We start from the raw sequence: 11,476 nt of genomic DNA, 5'->3' as shown, positions 1-11,476 counted from the left end.
TTTTTGGCCGATTTTAATGGCCTAATGTTTGATAATGTGTTCCGTTTTGGTAAGTGTAATTTTGCTAGTCTTTAGAGTGAGTTGAGATGAATTTAGAGCCTTATAAAGGGTCTGTGACTTCGTTTGAAATTTGCAAGGAGTGATTTTGATGCCAGAGGCCTTAATTGCTCTTTAGAATGTAAAAGTTAGCACCTTTGATAGCTATTTTAACAGGCTCCATAGGTGTGAATTACCACCAGTGTGCCCCTCCTAACTTCTTACCTTAGCTAACCAGTCTGCAGAATTTGTTACTTGATGGAAAGTATAAAAGTATATATTCTTTTTCTCATATTCACATACACCCAAAAACCCCACTGAATTCAATTAAGATAGTGAAATGTTCTTAAGAATATAACAGTCTGTCCTGGACTTTCTTGCAGAAGGCTACTGACTTAAAAATAATTCATGGTGTTTTGAATCTGTTGATGTATATTTATTTGCACTCCTGTAGTAATTTAAAGTCATGAAAGCTAAATTGTGACTTGAGTTTTTTCCTCTCTGTAGGCTTTTACAGATGTATTGACCAGATGTCCTGGAAGTGCCCCCTGATGCAGACCCAGTGTAAGTACATGCTGACACTGTTTCGTGTGTTTAGGCTATGCCAGGTTTGACACAGTATTTGCTTTTAGTGATATTTAATCTAATCTAAATCTCATCATGTTTTTAAACAGTGTTGGGTAGCCACCCACGCACGTTGACACAGCCCCCAGCCGTGGGCACCCATGAGGATGGACCCAGGAGTGGAGGATGACCCAATAGGGTGAGCTGCTGACACAATATCACACATATAGATAATTGTTTTAAGAGTATGGGAAATAACTAAATGTTTTTTTACATTGCACAGATGAAAATTCAGCCCACTCACTATTGACACCAGTCATACAAATGTATTGACCTTGAACATGTCCTTGAAGTGCCCCCTGACACAGACCCAGTGCAAGTATACATGCTGGCACTGTTTCAGTTGCTTAGGCCAGGTGTTCCAAAACTTAAGCATGGAAAGGCCCCCAATATACCAATAGAGTCTGGCCTAGGCCCCCCTTACATGTTTCATGCCACACTATTTTTTCTGTGCGCCCCTTTTATAACCATTGTTTAGGTCTGTGAGTCAATGGCCCCTTCGGGATATATAAAATAATAATAAAGGTAGTAATGTTCAGAGATGCACAGAATCATGACAATGCAGTTCTTTACTGTAGGAAATATATATTTTTTCCTTATTTTTACTTTATGTTGATGTACTCGGTTATTCAATTTATTACATTATTTTAATTAGCTTTTCCTGCCAAGCTGCTGCGGTCACCCTAGCACCCTCTTGCGGCCCCGCAGGGGTCCCTGACCCCCACTTTGAAAACCACTGGTTTAGGCTATGCAAGGTTTGAGACAGTATTTGTTTTTAGTGATATGTCATAAATATTTTGTGTGATATTTATTCTCATCTAAATCTCATCTCATGTTTTTGAACAGTGGTGGGTAGCCACCCATGCACGTTGACACAGCCAGCAGCGAGTACCCAGGGCGATGGACCCAGAAGTGGAGGATGATCCAATAGGGTGAGTTGCTGAGCTAATGTCACACACATACACTCACCTGCCACTATATTAGGAACACCTGTTACAACTGTTCATTGAGGCAAATTTCAGCCAATCACATGGTGGCAACTCAATGCATTTGTGCATGTAGACATGGTTGAGATGGATGATCTGATGTTGATGAGAAATTTGCCTCAATGAACAGTTGAAACAGAGCATCATAATGGAGAAGAAAGGTTAATTAAATGAGTCCAGGGAAGACTGGAGGACGTCCAGGAGAGACTGGATGACAGCAGGGAAAGACCGCACTGGGCGTGGGCGGCTAGTTACCCAACCCACTGGTCTCTCAATAGAGAGACACCCAACTCTAACTACGAAGAACTAATAAGATATTTATGACTATTATATTGTAAGTTACATTTTAATGGGATTTTGTCCAAATAAGTGCTTATTAATCTTTTAGTTGCGAAATACTTTGCCTAAAACTATTTTCTACATGTCAAGACTATTTTAACTAATGTCTGTGTGGGCTTCGCCCCGCCTGCCTGTGCTTTGTTTCGCAACAGAGTGCTGGAGCGAATGGATGCCAATCATCTCTAATTGAGACCCTTATAAAGACTCTGGGCGGCTCTGACTCACTCTCTCTCTCTTGAATCTGGATTCTTCAGACCACAGCCCTGACGGCCACACTGAGAATGCAGACGATGGTGGTGGAATTAATGTAAGTACTATTTACTGTCTTAACACTTGTAAAAAATCCATCAATATTGGTGTGTCTACATCCTGACGGACTTGTGCTTTGTCCTAATGAATGAGTGCCTAACCCCACATTGCTCCAGGGACTGTAACCAATACCCTGAAAAATAATAGTTGTAAGTCGCTTTGAATAAATGAAAGGGTCAGCTAAGTGCAATGTAATGAAATGTAATGTAAAATGGAGTTAGTAGTGGAGAGTGGTGTGTCTGGATTTCCATTCATTTTTTCAAATGAAAATGTCTTTGCCTTTGCCTTTGTCTTTGCTCCACAGTGTGAGGAAAAGACGCATACTAGAGGGAGTCGAGGACTTGGCTGGCCTACAAAATGTCACTAAGGGATGCAACTGACAGCTGAAGTAGGATCTTTTTTGTTTTTTGGCCATGACAATGCTTTGACAGTTGATAATAAACTGATAATTACGATACCATGTGCACATCATTGTTTTTATGGGTTTTTAAAAAATAATAAAATGGATGTACTCATCGAAACCACTTGGTGATGTTGTTTTATTGATTGTTAACCAAATTATACTTGTAATAGATATGAATGCAAAGTTGATTAGAGATTTGGCCTCAATTGCTATATGGAAAATATTGCTCCATGTCTCCATTACAGAGAAATCTGATTATTTTGCGGGATTAACTCATGCAAAAATGTTCAATAAAATTGTGGCGACAATATTACACATGATATAATGGAGAGAATCCTTCCAGTTGAAATGAGGAAAGTTCCTTGATTTATTTGTAATTTGACATATTTTATTCATGCAAAAATGTCCAATAAAATTGAGGCGACAATATTACACGTGATATAATGGAGGGAATCCTTCCAATTGAAATGAGGAAAGTTCCTTGATTTATTTGAAATTTGTCATAATTTATTCATGCAAAAATGTCCAATAAAATTGAGGCGACAATATTACACGTGATATAATTGAGGGAATACTTCCAATTGAAATGAGGAAATTTCCTTGATTTATTCAAGGACACAGGGAAAAGTGCACAATTATTTAACGTTATTTTGCAAAGAATATTTAGATTATTTGCTTAATAATAACGAGGGGAAAATTTTGTTTAATATTTTTACGCGTAATAAATCGCCTCAATTTTTTATGCATTTCCATTGTGTCTCTTTTTACAGTGTATGCATTCGCCGCAGAAGACATTTGGCGCAAATTCTCAAATAGGGTGACGTCGGGATGGTGTGGGACTGTACAGACTACTATAATAGGAAAAATAGGAGGGGCGAGATCCAAAATGGGAGGGGCGGGATCTCAGAAATCCAGACCTGCCGACTTCTGCAAACTGCAGTTGGATGCTACTCAGTGAAGGGGCATTTTGGATGTGGTCGGGCAGATTGTTCCAAAGAATGGGAGCAGCAGAAAGACAGACAGCAGCCCTTCTGAACAATTGTGAAGTGAACCTATGTATGGATGAGCAAGTGAACCCGTTCCCAAGCCGCAAGCTTCATCAACAACCAAACATGTTGTCACTGTAGCCTACACGAGAGCTGCTAAAAACTTGCGTAGGCCTGCCGTTAACTTGAAAACAGGCTACGGGAAATAATAATAATAATAATAATACTTTCGTTTTATATAGCGCCTTTCAAAACACCCAAGGACGCTTCACAGAGTGTTGTGTTGGAGAGTGTGAGTGTGTGTGCGCGTCAGTGTGTGAGCATGTGTGTGAATGCGTGAAAGTGCTTGTGGAACTAGCAGCCATAAGCCTCCAGGAAGAGATGTGTCTTAAGGTGTTGCTTAAACATGGCCAGTGAAGGGGCATTTTGGATGTGGTCGGGCAGATTGTTCCAAAGAATGGGAGCAGCAGAAAGACAGACAGCAGCCCTTCTGAACAATTGTGAAGTGAACCCATGTATGGATGAGCAAGTGAACCCGTTCCCAAGCCGCAAGCTTCATCAACAACCAAACATGTTACAGCGGACAAATATAGCCTAACCTTACCTTAAAATGTTGTCTTTACCGCAGAAATCCCAAACTTTCACTTAATCCACACGTTTTCAAAATTATTATCCACGTTTCCGTTTGTAATCCATGTGATATCATAGCTAATCAAGAAAAGCATATTGTGCTGCCGTTTAGCTATTCTCTTCAACTAACTGACGGTGTGTGGTTCATGTTATCTGCATATTATTCATTCGTTCTTGATATGTCCCAAAGTTTTACTCCATGATTTGTCCACATCCAAAACACAAACGTTTCTCGAAAACTTTGATTGCAGTTCAAATGTGTTGTCAGTCTTCGAGATTATCATAAAACCAACTGGCTTCAGTAAAACATGGGCTGAATCTCAAATGGCGCACTTGTGCACCAGGCACGTGCACTCCAATACGGCAGGGGAGGCACGGCCTCACCAGCTCCAGATGGTTATGATGAGATAAATGTGAATAATAGTAGTCTAACAATAACAGCTATTGTTTTCTAGCATCTGCACCATAACTACCATTTGAGCAGTGTTTAAACTGTTTCACTCGTTTTCAATCATTTTTGTGGCCAAAATCGTAATATTTGCCCATTTCATGTCAAATTCCTCCGAATACGCTGATTTTGGGGCAACTCTGAATTTGCCTCACCCCCGGATTGCGCAATCCCTCGTTAACAAGATTGAGCGCATGCGCCATTTTGCTCGTTCTGTGAATGCAACCTGGTAATATTGTATTAAACGTTTTTATACACTTAATAGAAGTATGTATGGTGTGCCCTCATTTCCTGATATTTTTTTTACTATTTTCTACGTGTGATTATAATTTCTTTACTCTGAACGCTTTGGCATAACGCCCACTGAAAGATACAGCGGTGAGGCCAGCAGTAGCCTGGCCGCAGACTCCTTGTGGCGTTGAGAGTATTGCTGGCCAGTTACGTCATAGCGAATCTGAAGTTCACAATACAGTCAGTCGGTGTTGTTGGCTAGCTTGTTCACGTTGACTGCTACAAGTGGATTTCATAACGAAACTAAGAGCATTCTCAAAGTTGGATTTCCAAGGGGAAAATATGTGATAAAGCATGGAGGACCGACAGAGCTGAAGGGTTTGCTACTGCAGGTGACCGATCAGAAGATTATAACTACCCGATCATTTCAAAGTGAGTGGTACAACAGAAACTATTTTTTGTTACCCCTGTGTCTTGTTTGCAACCGGCGAGAATGTGTGGAAGACCATTCGCATGGGATTTTACGACTTAACAATTTACTAAGGACTAAGGAGCCTCACGAAACACAAATCCTCGCGGCTACTCATATTCATATTCAATGCCAAATTGCTTTGGACGTTTGTTGCGTCTCGTGTGGCTTTGGAGCACCGGCTAAAGTAACTGTTAGCATGCGCAACTCCAAAGTGAAGGAAAAGAGCGGCGCATGGACCTGATGTACAAGTTAAAGGTAAGATCAGTGTTTCCCATGTGTGTGAAGCCTGTGTTTGTGAGACCCGTGGGGAGGGAGAGAATCCGCCGTGATTCTTTCTGGTGTGGTGGTAGCTTTTGTGATCTGAACAGGATTCTCATGTGCCCTGTTCTGTTTGTAAAGTTGAGTACAGGGTACCGTTGAGGTAAATCAAATATACCCGTGTAACTACAAGACTCTGATCTAATTCCAAAGTGTAGGCATAACATACATGACAGTCCCAAAATATTTGGTGACCATATCGAAGCTTGTGTAGTAATCTCTGTTTAAATGTTGACATTCGCTTCCTGTCACACCTTTGTCTCACATCGTTTGCCGTAGCCTCGTACAAGTAGATGTAGGCCTACATTTGCACGAGAATCCGGTGCTTAACACAAAAGTTATCACACCAGTTTGTTCGCCGTGGTGCTCAGCGGTCTATATGACACCATGTTTTGAATCCTGTGTGTGTGTGTGTGTGTGTGTCTTTCATTGAGCATCCGCCGTGATTTATGTGAGACCACTGTTTGAATCCTGTGTGTGTGAGAGCAGTGGGCTTTGAAGGAGCTTACACTCTTCACTCCTCTCCTCTCCCATCTCCTCTCCTCTCCTCTTCTCTCTTCTCCTCTCCTCCCCTCCCCTCTCTTCTCCTCTCCTCTCCTCCTCTCCTCTCCTCTCCTCTCCCCTCCCCTCCTCTCCTCTCATCCCCTCTCCTTTCCTCTCCCCCCTCTCCTCTCTTCTCTCCTCTCCACTCCTCTCCTCTCTTTTCTCATCTCCTCTCCTCTCCATCTCCCCTCCTCTCCTCTCCTCCTCTCTCCTCTCCTCACTTCTCCTCTCATCTCTTCTCTCCTCCTCTCTCCTCTCCTCTCCTCCCCTCTCCTTTCCTCTCCCCCTCTCCTCTCTTTTCTCATCTCCTCTCCTCTCTTTTCTCTTATCCTCTCCTCTCCTCTCCTCTTCTCCTCTCCTCTCCATCTCCCCTCCTCTCCTCTCCTCTCTTCTCCTCTCCTCTCTCCTCCTCTCCTCCTCTCCTCTTCTCCTCTCTCCTCTTCTCCTCTCCCTCTGCCGTGATGCTCCTGTTTGTCCACATTGGTTCCGTTGTTGTTTATGTGAGACCACTGTTTGAATCCTGTGTGTGTGTGTGTGTGTGTGTGTGTGTGTGTGTGTGTGTGTGTGTGTGTGTGTGAGAGATCTAATAGCATTTACTCTACGGAAATGCAGCATGTTTTATTATGTAGGCCTAACTTATGTTAAGAAAGCTATGGCATATGAAACTTATCGGTAGGCCTATTTGATAAATTTACTAAAACTGTAGCTGTAGTATTATATATTTGAAAATCTGATATTGGAAAAGTCAGTGCCTCACCAGCCATAAAGTTGACTGCACGTTACTCTTCAGGCACTATGTTTCAGTGCGTAACTAATACGGCATACACACTGAAACATGGACACTGAAGTGCACAAGTGCACCATTTGAGATTCAGCCATGTAAACATCACGTCTGCCTGAGCTCTACTTCCTGAATCCAATGTTAGCATAAGGTGTCAGATCGAGTTATGATTCATCAACTCATCTGTCAATCATATTTTCCGGTGCGCCATTGGTATGAGCACAATGAAAATGTGCTTCAAAACGTGGCGGGGCATCGGCGGAAACCCAATTAAAAAACAGATTCTCTGCCATTGACGCCAAGTCATTTCGAATTTGTGCTTCATTTGCTGTAGTAACGTGTTTCACCATCGCTGTTAAACAGTGTTTCTCGATAGCCACTGTGGTGTCGCTGTTTAACCAGTTTTATAAGAACCGCCAGTAGCAGACAACACAGACAGCTGAATCACATCAACAGGATGAAGGGTTTAAATTCGGATGTCGCGTTTGCCGCTTTGATAAGCCGTGCTTCAAGTGCTTACATTAAGAACCGCCTCTGGTGTAGTCATAATACGTTTGTAAGTACACATTGTAATTTGTTCTGAATACACTCACAATGCGCTATAGATATGAGCTCCATAGAAAGTGTTACCCTATTTTCTCTTAATTTTGTACCTGCTAGAGTTCTGTTGAGGGGAACATGACACACTGCTGTCCTTAACATGGTCTCTCATGTCTCCAGCCTCTTGCTGAGATTAGATTACGGTAGATTAGATTAGATTAGATTAGATTAGATTAGATTAGATAAAACTTTATTGTCTGTTACACATGAAACAGAAAATTGTCTTTGCAGACATTAGACAAGACTTGACAAAACAGCTCATCTTTTGTTCAGTATGGCCACAGCTGAGGGGATGAAAGATTTCTTGAATCTGTTCTTGTGCGCCAGTGGAACACTGAACCGTCGACCCGATGGCAGCAGTTGGAAGGAGTGATGGAGGGGGTGAGAGGGGTCCTCTTTGATCTGGTCAGCTTTCCTGATCACTGCACTACTGTACAGCTCAGATAGGGAGAGTTGAGGTGAGCCAGTAATTTTGGTAGCCTGGTTCACTATATTTATCTGAGCAGGAGCGATGACATTATGAAACACAAAAAGAAGACCTGAACAACACACCCGTCTGTTCCATGAAGAGTAAGAGTAAAGTAAAGTAAAATAAAGTAAAGAGAGTAAAGCCACCGCAAGGGGCGTTCGAGAGCTAGTGGGAGGTGTTGAGAGCAAGACAGCTGGAGCACAATTGGGGTTGGGGTGGGGTGTGTGTGTGTGTGTGTGTGTGTGGGGGGGGGGGGGTATGGTTGAATTGACAGTGAATGGAAGCTCTGACATCATTTTAGACAGCTGTGTAATAATCATGAAGCCTAATCAATAAAACTATGCAGAAAATGATTAGTATTTTTTATTATTTAATTAGGCTTTGCTGTTTCCATCATCTTTAAAGGGATGGTTCGGAGTAGATTCAATTTAGGGTCATTTGAACCGTGACATCAGTCAAGAACCCCAGCCGGAGTGTTTCCGACCTTGGCCGAGTTGCCGAGTGATCCCGAATAGCTTAGTACAAGCGCCTTTGGACATTCATAGTATCCCCAAACTTACTTTAGTAAAATAACATGCCATGACACCCAACTTCTACAGTAGTACAAATATGGTCTGTCTAAAGCAGCGCCCTCGTTACTTCCGTAAGCGCGTAAAAGTCCTCAACGAAACTCATCATCTACTCCGAACCATCCCTTTAACATCATGCTGTTCGGCGGGGGGTGTTGGCATGCTTGTGATGAGGTCAGGGGGACATTGGAAACTATATGTGGTCAGGGACGAGTGGAATTTGAGAAACACTACAAGTCAGGGCTGCTTCAGGTTAAACGTTGCATGATATTACACACTTTTAGTCAAAGCAACTCACTGTTATTGCAAGCAGGGCTGGATTACGTAAAACAGAGGCTGGATGACTGCAGCATAGGGCCCCCCCATTTAACTTGTAGCCTAGGGGCCCCGCAGCCTCTTATCTCAGGCAGTCCGGAGTCCAAAAGCAAATTTGGCAAGTCCAATAAACAGAAGTGCAAAGACCTCTGCCTCCTGAGACAAGAGACAGGGCTGGACTGGCCATCTGGCATAGCGGGCATTTCCTGGTGGGCCCTGCACCCTTGGTGGGCCCTGCAACCTTGGTGGAACCAAAACCGTTTTTTTCTTTTTTTTAATGTTTTATATTTCTGAAAATAGGGGCCCGCAGGGTGCGGGGCCCACGAGGGTGCAGGGCCCACGAGGGTGCGGGGCCCACCGGTGAGTCAGTTCTGCGCCACTAATTATGAGGGGCCCCTTAAAAGCCAAAAGTCCCCGGGCCCTATTTCTCCCCCAGTCCAGCCCTGTGTATTGTGCAGGGCCCCCCTCTCAGATGACTCTTTAGATAACACTTTAGTTACAGACTACTGACAGAGCTGGCTTGTAAACAGACGTTGAGTCTGCACTTAGGTGATTTATATGCAAAGATGATTTGTTAGTTTGTTTGCGACACAAGCTGCCTTGTGTCCTTGCTGGCGCCATGGGTTGGTTGTTTTTGAAAGGATTCATTTTATTGCTTTCTGGGTTTAATATGAATGTTGTTTACCAGGACTTGGGTTATACATTATTCATGAGATTCATTGTATGTTTCCAATACCTGCAAATCTACTCAGGCTGCATTTTAAACATGGTTACCATTACATGCACTTAGCATCACAGCCAAATATGTTGTTCAGCTCTGTACTGATCATTTGGCAGGCAAGGCATTTCCTGGTGGGCCGACAGTTCACAGGGGCCAAGGTTGTTGTTGTTGTTGTTGTTGTTGCTGTTACCTCCGCCAAGAAGGTTATGTTTCTGGTTGCGTTGGTTTATCTGTCTGTTTGTCTGTCTGTCTGTCAGCAGCAGGGATGGAAATAAGCACCCGGGTGACGGGTACATTTGAGTGGTGACTGGTACATTTTTCAACCCACCAGTCACTTTTACTGGTAAAAACAGTGTGTGACTGGTAGATTTTGAAATCTACCTGCCACCGTGACTGGTGGGTTGAAAAACTCAAGTTCCACCCCTGGTCAGCAGGATAACTCAAAAAGTTATAAATGGATATTGATGAAATTTTGTGGAGTTGTTGGAAATGACAAAACTCATTAAATTTTGATCAGGATCACGATCCAGATCCAGGATTTAAAAAAAAAAATGATTCTTCACTGTTGCAGGATCGAACGAATTTTGACATTCCAGTTTCTAACACAAAATCAAGGCAGCACGACTTGACAAAAATTAGAGTGTAACGGTATATACCCACCAAGATATTTGCGTTCGCTTAACGTGTCCTGGAGCATTGCGAGTCCGAGAGGTTAGCGGGCTGCCTTGCACACTGCACAGTCAGCGTCCATGTTCTATTCGCGGGCAGCAGCCATTCATTATCAATGGAAGCCGCTCATTGAACGGGGCAAAATTGACTCGAGTTCTATTTTCAAGGAGCATCGGGGACATGTTTGGTCGGGCTGTACATGCGCCGCGTTTACACCGCGCTCCTGTGTGCAAGGCATGATCTGTTTTCATGTATTCTAACCGTTTCGGACTGACACCGGACACGTGAAGTGGACGTTAAGTGGACGCCCGCGTAGTGTACACCGTAACATAGTCAAATGTTCTATTAAACAGCTTCCTTGGCGGAGGTTTGCACTCTCTGAGTGCTTTTCTAGTTGTTGTTGTTGTTGTTGTTGTTGTTGTTTTTGTTGCTTTCAAATCTCTCTGTGAAACAGGATATTGACTTTAGCAAATCTGAATCAAATGTGACTGACACACGTCACACGTTTATGAGAGTGAAAATGAGAAAATTGCAGTTACAGATATTTTTTCTTTTTTTGCAGAATGTGCAAGTTGATGTCTTGAATAATCTACTTAATGATTCAGAAAACAGTTTTGGTTTATCTAAAAGCTAACATTTGTCTTTAAACGGGCGAACCTTATGTCTTTTCTATGGGCAAGAAACACTCTCAGAGCTGATATCTCAGTTTTTTTTGTTTTGTTTTTTTTTGTATGAATTGAACACGTTCAAAAGGCCACAAATTCATCAGCTATTTCCAGATTCCCGTCATACAAGACACAGAAACTGCACATTAGCCTTAAGTACGACCTCTTTTTGGATGTGCTGATAGATAAATAGGATTAATTGCATATTAGGGTGCGACAGAATGATTCCATTTCAACTCAGTGGCAGTGCAAAACAGGATATTGTAAGCAGCATGTCGAAAAGGCACTTAGACACTTTCAGTCCAAAGATAAAATGCTACCCTTGTGCTCTTTAGTCATTGAAATTTGTGTGAAGCACATTC

The 11,476-nt window shown here is 42.6% G+C and overlaps 1 long non-coding RNA gene across 2 annotated transcripts; it reads left to right on the top strand.

Annotated features, from left to right (window-relative positions):
- The first annotated feature begins 1,107 nt into the window (after positions 1-1,107).
- Positions 1,108-2,751, top strand: LOC134461225 (uncharacterized). Of its 2 annotated transcripts, XR_010037251.1 has the most exons (3): positions 1,108-1,415; positions 1,507-1,592; positions 2,599-2,751. It is a non-coding gene; the product is annotated as an uncharacterized LOC134461225 (long non-coding RNA). The 2 variants fall into 2 exon arrangements; XR_010037250.1 differs by having other exon boundaries at positions 1,108-1,592.
- Positions 2,752-11,476: the final 8,725 nt, after the last annotated feature.

This window comes from Engraulis encrasicolus, chromosome 2 (assembly GCF_034702125.1).
Source record: "Engraulis encrasicolus isolate BLACKSEA-1 chromosome 2, IST_EnEncr_1.0, whole genome shotgun sequence".
NCBI classification, from domain to species: Eukaryota; Metazoa; Chordata; class Actinopteri; order Clupeiformes; family Engraulidae; genus Engraulis; species Engraulis encrasicolus.
Note: the sequence above shows the minus strand (reverse complement) of the source record. Positions and strands in the feature narration are given on the sequence as shown.